We start from the raw sequence: 9,930 nt of genomic DNA, 5'->3' as shown, positions 1-9,930 counted from the left end.
AAATTATACTCTTTGGTTCTTTCGGTAAAGTCACGTAGGTATAAAACAAAATAAAATAATCATTAGCATTCCCAAAATGTCTCAAGGTATGGCTTGGGCTGACGGCCGGCCAATAATATGAACTCGGGGTTAACCTTACTGCTCCTGTGTCAGAGGACCCCAAACAGACCACCAACAACATTTATGGAGAAATGATTGCACATTATTTCAAGACTTAATGTGTGCATTCCTGTGCATGCCAATTCATCGTAGAGTTACTTAAACTCACCCTCTCCCATCCTGCGACGGAGTGTAGTTTGATGTGTATCCACGACCCCTTCTTGTCAAATCTGGCTGGAACATTGTCTGAAAGCTGTGTAAAAAGGATGTATATATTGATAAAATAATTTGCATGCTAACGTTTCAACACCAAATAGTCATGAGGTATTCTGCAGTATGCTCCAAGCAATTTAAGGGAATACTTCTAAATTCATTTAAGTCAAAGATCAACTTACGCTGAAAACCATCCTCATTTTTAAAACATCACAGCACTCATTACATGACAGCTACTGTGGTGTATAATGGACAGCCTACTGAACTTTCAATCCACCAATTTTCAACAACGCATGGCATATATTAAAGTTTTCTTGAGAACACCATAAACGAAAATGTTTCCCGGTACCATACTGCATTGTGCATTATTCCAAACATTATCTTGCAAAAATAAATGTCCATCAAAAGTGCTGTGCAAATACTGGGGTATAAATATGTAATCGTACATCTCAGAGATGCACTACTTGTTGTCATCATTAGACCTCCTTTGCCAGTACCAAAATATAGATGCTTACCCTGAGCCCTCATTACTTGGATAGTAAATTGTCTTTGGGCTGTACGCCTTTGGCGTCCTCTGGTCTAGCACCAATTGAGACGAGGCTCAAAAGAAAGCCGTCTGATGTGGACTAATCAGTTTCAAGGACAATGCATATATTCCTCTTCTTGGTTCTTTCGGTAAAGTCACGTGGAAGAGAAATAATAAAATAATAAAAATAAAACATAATAAAATTCTCACGACATTTCGGCCACAACACAAGCAGCCGTCCTCAGGTGAAGACAGCTCTGTGAAGACAGCTCTGTCTCCCATTGCCAGTCTTCACCTGAGGACGGCTGCTTGTGTTGTGGCCGAAACGTCGTGAGAATTTTATTTTATTATGTTTTATTTTTATTATTTTATTATTTCCCTTCTACGTGACTTTACCGAAAGAACCAAGAAGATGAATCCCTGCAGTCACGAAAGCTTTAAATCGAAATTCAATGCATATATTATCAGAGTGTGTTTTTTGTTTGCATTTTGACCACAAGTATTATGGTTAATGCACACATGATTCCTTGTAAAAAGGTTTCAGTTTTGTAGCCAGAAAAAAGGGGCAAAACCCTTTAATTATACTTGTTGTCACTCACAAGAGCCCTACGAAGTTCACGACGCTCCAAAACAGTTCTGGTATCGCCGACAGCCGCCACAACGACTGATGCCGACTCTCCATGACTCGTCCTAAGAGGGATAGGGAACAAAGTATGACAACAATGAGACGAGCACAATGCACTATTCTGTTAAGAGAGCAATTAACTGATGCGTATTACCATGTTTTTTTAACATCATTTAGTCTCATAGTGAAGTCAGAATATATTTTGCGAAAAATTGGTTGAGAAAAATAATGGCATGGACGTAAACAGATAAGGTATTAATAATTATCACAGAAGAAATAACAGTAGAGTCATATTCTTGGTTCTTTCGGTAAAGTCACGTAGAAGGGAAATAAAAAAAAAATACAATTCTCACGTTTCGATTGCAACACAAGCAATCATCATCAGGTGTGAAAACCACAGCAAGAAAAGGTATTTAATTGCTTGATTTTTATTATTTTATTATTTCCCTTCTACGTGACTTTACCGAAAGAACCAAGAATATAATCCCTGCAGTCAGGAAAGTTTTAAATCGAAACAGTAGAGTCGTTATGACAACGGATATATATAAAGCAGGCAGCAAAGTTTGGCTCAATAAACATAAGCAAACAAAAAGTCATGTGTACGTGTAAAGTAAATAAATGGTGAAAGGACGCAACTGGAAAACACAACAGAGTTACTGTATGTTTATGTACTGCAAACGGTAGGCAATAACCAATCCCGGATATGTAATGCACAGTATGTGTGCTTACATTCCTCATTAGCATGGAGGAATGTGCGCCTAACAAAGACTTAAATAACTGCAGTAACAATGTATTAAGATTTTGTTAAAAAAGAAAATCACCGACTAAATTAGTGTTGTGAAATATTTAAGAAATAATATGTAAGCTGGGACGATTTGTCTTTTATGTAGATTGATTTTTAAAAAACATTGTAAAACCACTTCATTGTCAATTGATTACTCGGGGCTCTTTCAAAAATATTAGCCGCCTCTACATCCTGAACGCTGACAAGGCCAACAGCATCAACAAATATATTTAGAAAATATTTGTTTTCATTAATATTGGTCATTAACGAAAATATAAAACTTAAACTTGCGCTAAAAGAGGTGTTCCTACTGGACATGTGGACAGATAAAAAATTAACCCGTAAAAACAAAGTTTTTCACTATAAATCCTTTATATGCGTGGCATTGGTTTTATTTTATTATTCATTTCTGTTTTTCTTGAGTAAGAGTTTCACTTTTATCACATTGGTATTGTAAATTAAATATGAAAAAAAAACTTTCCGTAAAAAGTGGAAAATTTTGGAAAAAATGTTTCACGAAAATAAATTGTCACGCACGAGTCTGTGTGCAAAATGTCAGCTCGATTGGATCACGGGAAGTGGGTTAAAAAACGACCGAAAGGTTTGCACGGTCGTAAGCGCGCAAGCAAGCAAGCAAGTGAACTTAATATAAAAGCTTTAAAAAGAGCTTCATCATAGCTCATCGGATTCCTCCAGTCCGATTCTGAAAATATTCTGAGGTGTTTTAGGAAATGATTGGACTTACATTGAGAGACATAAGGAGAGGAACACGCGGATTGGACTACATGAGGACATCGTTCTGTTAGGTGGGCTTTGACAAGAAGTGTTTTAGGATATGCTTGGACTTACATTGAGAGACATCAAGTTAAAGTTCATTTATTAGGTATAGCCCTGTGAGCCATTCGGCTCTTGAATCGGGTGCAACCACAACAAACAAAAACATGAACAAGAAAACATCTTAAAGTGAATATGTGACTAAGTGCAAACAGAACATTCAAAAAAAGACAGCAAAATATTGCAGAAAAAACACCGTACACCAACGCTGTGTACAAAAATCCCAGTGGGATGCAAGTCAAACAACAACAACCTAGATTAAGGCCATCAGTCTAACTCCGTACTACAACAAACAAACATGGCCAAACCAAAAAACTTTTCGAAATCACCAAAATAAAACCATGAAAGCAATACAACAGTGATCATAGGAACTGTGACGGAATTTTCACAATAAACGACATAAACAACATGTACCACCAAAACCCTGCAGCCATAGCTGGCTGCATGAGTCACTCCACAACAGCAGGAGCATCAGTCGGAGTATCATAACTTTTCAATGGATCGGACTACATGAGGACATCGTTCTGTGAAGTGGACTTTGGCAAGACGCGTCGCTTAGAAGGGTTGAAGGCCAATGGTCAAGAATGACAACGGAGTGACAGCCAAGGCATGGAACGCGACCGATAGGGCATCCTCAGAGATGGAGTGATGAAATCGGCTCTTGTGAAGGTGCTTGCTGGATCATTACACAGCAGACGCGATACCTTCATCTAACAGTGGAATGACCATGTCTGCCGATGATGATAACATAGATTCATATTGAAGCACCCCCACCGTCGCCGTCTAACCGGCAAGCCAAGAAAGCCTCGGGCCCCGGGTAGAGAAACAAGGTCAGACCGAGGCCTGAGTAACGCCACCAGGCCGCATCCGTGACAACTTCGGGGAGGGGGGGGGTGAACATCATCATTGTCCATAATCGAGGTTTTTAACGATCGAATGAGCCATCACTCGCTCACGTACTTACTATGTGTGTGTGTGGATGAATCGAGACTCGGTGGGGCGAGTAAAAGCCGCAATGTTACGATTTGAAAGCGACACGCGCAGCGCCCACTCACCATTGACCACGTACGCCATGATCGCGCGACGGTGACGTCACCCGAACGGAAGGCCACGTGACTCGGAATCAGATTCCTATGTATATCGACTTGGAGGAGAAATCCGATGATCTGTAAAGCTCTTTGTGTCACAGTTGTTCCAGTCGGGGGGCACCGGGGGTCAGAACGTTCACAACAACAAACACAATACCAAAAAAAACACGATAGGAGTGCAAAGTATAGGAAATGTAAACAAATCACTTTCGTGACTGCATGGATTTATATTCTTGGTTCTTTCGGTAAAGTCACGTAGAAGGGAAATAATAAAATAAATAAAATATAAAACAATAAAATTCTCACGACGTTTCGACTGCAACACAAGCAATTATAATCAGGTGAGAATCAGGTGTGAAATCCACAGGAAGAACATTTTCTTGCTGTGGATTTCACACCTGATGATGATTGCTGTGGATTTCACACCTGATGATGATGATGATGATTGCTTGTGTTGCAGTCGAAACACCAGTGATGAGTGTTTGAACCGGTTTTGGGCCTTCTATAGGTCGACTCAGCCTCAAATGAGTACCTAATGTGGCGTGTAAAAACATCAGCACTAGGGAGACAAAGGCGGTCGGGCGTGGTGCTGGTCATCCATACTTAAAGATTAAGGAAAACCCCATTCATTGTTTTCCATAGACCGTCTGTTTTTAGATCCACGGAAGTAGAAAATGCTAACGTTGACATGCAGATTGTTGACAGCTCTTACGAGGTCTTTTTTTCCCCTCCCATCGATGGGGTGTGGCCTACGTGCATCGTCTCCACCAAGTAATTTCACTGACTTATCAGAAACCTTTGCTGGGTGTTCAGCCAATGGAAAAAAGTTATCTTTTGAATTTCAAGCAACATAATTCTCTCTGTGTCAAGCAGGTCTATGAGACATTTCTTGGTAGGAAAAGCCACAGACAGATGCCCGTTTTCTTGCTTGGTACGCCACAGAAAATATATTCAGAGACTTTTTAAATCTTTTTCTAAAACAGCAGCCTTCTTAAAGGATATTTCAACAATCCCTCCTCAGGGCTATTTTCTAACAGCCTTTTTAAAGGGTTAGGGTTACTTTCTTTTATGTGCTTTTCTATTTTATTTGTATTTTATCTACTCAAAGCTGCCTTTAGGTACAAGTAGACTATAAAATACTACCACTTGATTGTAATTTCCAACAACAGTATTTGAAGTGTGTTGTCATTATTAATATATATTAATTCAGTTATTATTTAAGAAGTATTGAGATATGCTATAAGTATATTCATATAAAATAGCATACTAGTTCTGAAATATGGACCACAAACGTTGGAATAGTGGTGCTTCCAAAGGGAAAGGCAAAAAATAAAAGGAGGAAAGAAAGGAAATTTTGCTTCAAAGTGTTCCACTCATTGCCAACTTTTTTCAAAAACCCTTTGATAATAATAATGATGACAGCAGCACTATTGTCAGCTGTGAGGAAGAAATTAGCACTAGTTCAGTTTCCAGTAATTTTGTCACTCCCCCAGAGCCATCCTTTGAAGGCGGACCCTCAACAGATAATGGTATATAAGAACCATCAATTCCACCTCAGGAGCAGTTGTACAGTTCACAAGAATCAAATCAGCAACCAACCCATTCCTGTTACTATGAGGTCACTGACCCTGCATTATGGCAAAGCACTTACAGTGGCATTGTTAAGTCAGTGCTTATTGAAAGAGGAGCAGTCCCCTTCCAAAACCGCAGTGAAAAATACCCAGCTTCAGTCCGAGATGGAGCATTTGGTGGAAAGACAAAACATTTCAACAATTAACTTCTGAACTGTATATTGCCAAATGGGCAGAAGGTTTCTAGACAGTGGCTATTGTACTCACCCTCAACAGGTTGTGTGTACTGTTTTGCATGTGTGATGCGAGCGTAAATGGGCAGGCCGGATGTGACGATCCGAGAGGGAGGAGTCAGGGTCACGTGGGAGAGGGAGGAGTCAGGGTCACGTGGGAGAGAGGTTATAGGAAGGAGACCGGAAGACATCTGGAGCAGTCGAGGGAGTGAAGAGGGAGACCACGTTGGGTGGCCGCCGTGCCCTCAGCCGCGAGGCTGATAGGGCTCGCCAGACGGCGCCAGCCAGCGGTGGTGAGGAGAGAGCGGAGTGCGCGGGGCGCACAGGGCGTGCGAGGTTGCACGGGGCTAGCAGAGTGGCTAGCGGGACCGTGCGGGTTGCACGGGGCTAGCGGAGGGCTAGCAGAGGGCGCGAGGTTGCACAGGCAGCAGAGTAGCTGCAGGGCTAGTGGAGGGCTAGCAGAGGGTGCGAGGTTGCACAGGCAGCAGAGTAACTGCAGGGCTTGCGGAGGGCTAGCAGAGGGCGCGAGGTTGCACAGGCAGCAGAGTAGCTGCAGGGCTAGCGGAGGGCTAGCAGAGGGTGCGAGGTTGCACAGGCAGCAGAGTAACTGCAGGGCTTGCGGAGGGCTAGCAGAGGGCGCGAGGTTGCACAGGCAGCAGAGTAGCTGCAGGGCTAGTGGAGGGCTAGCAGAGGGTGCGAGGTTGCACAGGCAGCAGAGTAGCTGCAGGGCTAGCGGAGGGCTAGCAGAGGGCGCGAGGTTGCACAGGCAGCAGAGTAACTGCAGGGCTTGCGGAGGGCTAGCAGAGGGCGCGAGGTTGCACAGGCAGCAGAGTAGCTGCAGGGCTAGTGGAGGGCTAGCAGAGGGTGCGAGGTTGCACAGGCAGCAGAGTAGCTGCAGGGCTAGCAGAGGGCTAGCAGAGGGCGTGAGGTTGCACAGGCAGCAGAGTAGCTGCAGGGCTAGTGGAGGGCTAGCAGAGGGTGCGAGGTTGCACAGGCAGCAGAGTAGCTGCAGGGCTAGCGGAGGGCTAGCAGAGGGTGCGAGGTTGCACAGGCAGCAGAGTAGCTGCAGGGCTAGCGGAGGGCTAGCAGAGGGTGCGAGGTTGCACAGGCAGCAGAGTAGCTGCAGGGCTAGCGGAGGGCTAGCAGAGGGTGCGAGGTTGCACAGGCAGCAGAGTAGCTGCAGGGCTAGCGGAGGGCTAGCAGAGGGCGCGAGGTTGCACAGGCAGCAGGGTAGCTGCAGAGTGCGCGGGGCGCAAGGAGAGACGACGCTGGGCCGAGGAGGAGGCCAGCGGGGTGAGGAGGAGAAGAACATCAATAAAGGACCAACGGAGACCAACATCGTGTGAAGGAGTCCTTTATTACACATGCAAACTGTTCTCCAGCAAGCTCGGTGGCTTTAGTCAGGGGTTTAGTGACTGGAAGCACTCTGAAAGAATGGGGGAACACGAAAAGAGTGCAGAACACAGACCACGCATGCTTGCCTTGCACCAGCGGACAAAGGGCAGTGCTATAGATGCAGACCTCATGCAGCAACTTGATGGGGAACGTAAATACTGGAGGGACATTTTGAAAAGAGTAGTAGCAGTGATCAAGTTCTTGGGTGAAAGAGGACTTGCGTTAAGGGCAGATGATGAACGGTTTGGGTCAACCCATAACGGTAATTTCCTTGGCATCCTAGAATTGTTATCACAATTTGACCCATTCTAAGCTGAACATAATACAAAGTTTGGTGGAAATTGAAGAGGCACAGTGTCCTATTTGTCATCGACAATATATGAAGAACTGATTGAGCTAATAGGTCAGAAAGCTCGCCAAACAATAGCAGATGAGATTCGGGATGCCAAATATTTTTCAATAATTGTTGACTCCACCCCAGACATGTGGACCAATTGAGGTTCATATTCCGGTTTGTTAACAGCAGCGGGAATGTGGTGGAGCGATTCCTGGGCTTTGAGCCAATTGAGAGCCACACTGGTAAGAGTTTAGCAGATTGTGTGACTTTGATGGTGGATGGCCTTGGGTTGGACCTCTCAAACTCTAGAGGTCAGTCATATGACAATGCAAGTGTAGTGTTGTGGATTCAGGAGACGGCGGAGACGGTTCTTGGAGGCAACACTTTATTAAACCACCTCGATCGGCAGTACAGTCCCAGAACACTCAGGGTTACTGTCCTCCTACACCACTGTCTGGGGAGGTACTGCCTCCGGGCTGACTCACCCTGACACAGGACTACACTCGGGGTCCTCCGGCTATGGGTGCCTAGGGGGAGGCTATTCTAACTCGCCCTAGCCAGGGTGCGAGTTCCGACCAATGACCCACTGGACCCGGCCTTGACAAGGACATCGGGCCAGGGCTTCCCAGGGTCTCACCACTGAGCCGCACAGCGTCCCGGCCCTGATAAGGACAGCAGGGCTAGGGGTCTCAGGGTCCTATCTAGCTGGTCTTCGGCTTCGGTCTTCAACTGGGTCCAGATCGGCTGGGGAGGTGCCCTTTTATGCCCCTTGCCCATCGAGGGGTGGGGCTGCGTGGGATCCTAGATCCCCCGCCAACGCCCCCCCGTTGGGGTGCCAAGGGGCTTAGCTGTGTGGGATCCTGAGTCCCCAGCAGCCCCTCCCCTGGCGGTACGAGGCACCGCCCTAGATGGGCCCCGTCTACCATTGCAGGTAAGTGTGGCCCATCTACGGTGCTACACAAGCAACATGTCAGGAAAATACAATGGGCTACTGAAACAAAAATCCCTCCGATAGAGTATGTGCCTTGCGCAACGCATTCACTTAACTTAATTGGTGTTAACACCTTAGACGGCAGTAGCCTAGAGGCTGATGAGTTGTTTTAACATGTTTCAGTCACTGTACACATTTTGCTCTTCATCCACACACAGATGGGGGAAAGTCTTTCGGAAGAACGATGTCAGACTGGCATTAAAATGGTTGTCCAGTACTCGGTGGAGTGCTCGGGCAGAGTCAACCAAGGCACTGTGGAGAAAATACACCTACATTAGACAGGTCTTCGGTGGTATGTGCAATGATGCTAATAAGAAAAGAGATAATAGAATTGAGGCCGCTGGGCTATGTGCTAAATTTGACATCTTAGAGATGTTGTTCATGACACATTTCTGGGACGTCCTACTTGACCGGTTCCACGCTACAAGCATGCACCTACAGAAAAGTGACATTGACATCTCTGTAGCAGCACAGCTTTTGTCTTCGTTGTGGGATTTTGTGGCGGGACAGCGAGACCAGTTGAGGCTTTTGAAAGGGCAGCCTTAAATGTGACATGTGTCTTTCGGTCATATAAGCACGATCTTCAGCGACAGAGGAAACGCAAAACATTTGCAGATGAGAGCTCAGAGCCAGGTGTGACACTTTTATGTGGTCATTGATAAGCTCGCGGCATGCCTTGAACATCGCTTGGACGCTTACAAGCGTTTGACCAGTCTCTTTGGAGTTTTGTTTATGTCAGATCATGTGTCTAACAGTGATGTCACAGTGGAAAAGGTAAATGCGCTCTCCGCTGCATATCCATCAGACCTGAACATGAACTTTGCCAACGAACTCATCCAATTCAAGTCTTTCATGTCTGACTCTGAGGGTGAGAAGAGGCCAACTAAATTGCTTGAGACGTTGCAGGCACTTCATCTGCAGTCAGTGTTCCCCAATGTTTTCGTGGCACTTCGGATTTTTCAAACTTTGCCAGTGACAAACTGCCAGGGTGAAATGTGCACTCACCCTGGCAGAATAAAAAATGAGCCTCGGAGTAGCGTGTGCCAAACGCGTCTCAGCTCATTGTCACTCACGTCAATAGAGTCAGACCTTGTCAAACAGTTAGATTTTGACAATCTAGTGGATGATTTTGCGAGGAAGAAGGCAAGAAAGACACCAATATAGGGGGGGGGCTCCAAAAGACATGCGCCCAGGGGCCTCACGGGACCATGATCCGGCCCTGCCAGTAGCATCC

At 45.4% G+C, this 9,930-nt stretch overlaps 1 long non-coding RNA gene across 1 annotated transcript; it reads right to left on the bottom strand.

The window, feature by feature from the left end:
* Nucleotides 1-316: 316 nt before the first annotated feature.
* Nucleotides 317-4,151, bottom strand: LOC144731703 (uncharacterized). The gene is made up of 3 exons (XR_013588005.1): nt 4,046-4,151; nt 1,438-1,528; nt 317-352 (listed from the first exon to the last, which is right to left on the bottom strand). It is a non-coding gene; the product is annotated as an uncharacterized LOC144731703 (long non-coding RNA).
* Between the last annotated feature and the right edge of the window lie 5,779 nt (nt 4,152-9,930).

The sequence above is a fragment of the Lampetra planeri genome, chromosome 40, assembly GCF_965212315.1.
Source record: "Lampetra planeri chromosome 40, kcLamPlan1.2.h2, whole genome shotgun sequence".
NCBI lineage: Eukaryota > Metazoa > Chordata > Hyperoartia > Petromyzontiformes > Petromyzontidae > Lampetra > Lampetra planeri.
The sequence above is the reverse complement of the archived record's forward strand: the minus strand, read 5'-3'. Positions and strand labels throughout refer to the sequence as shown.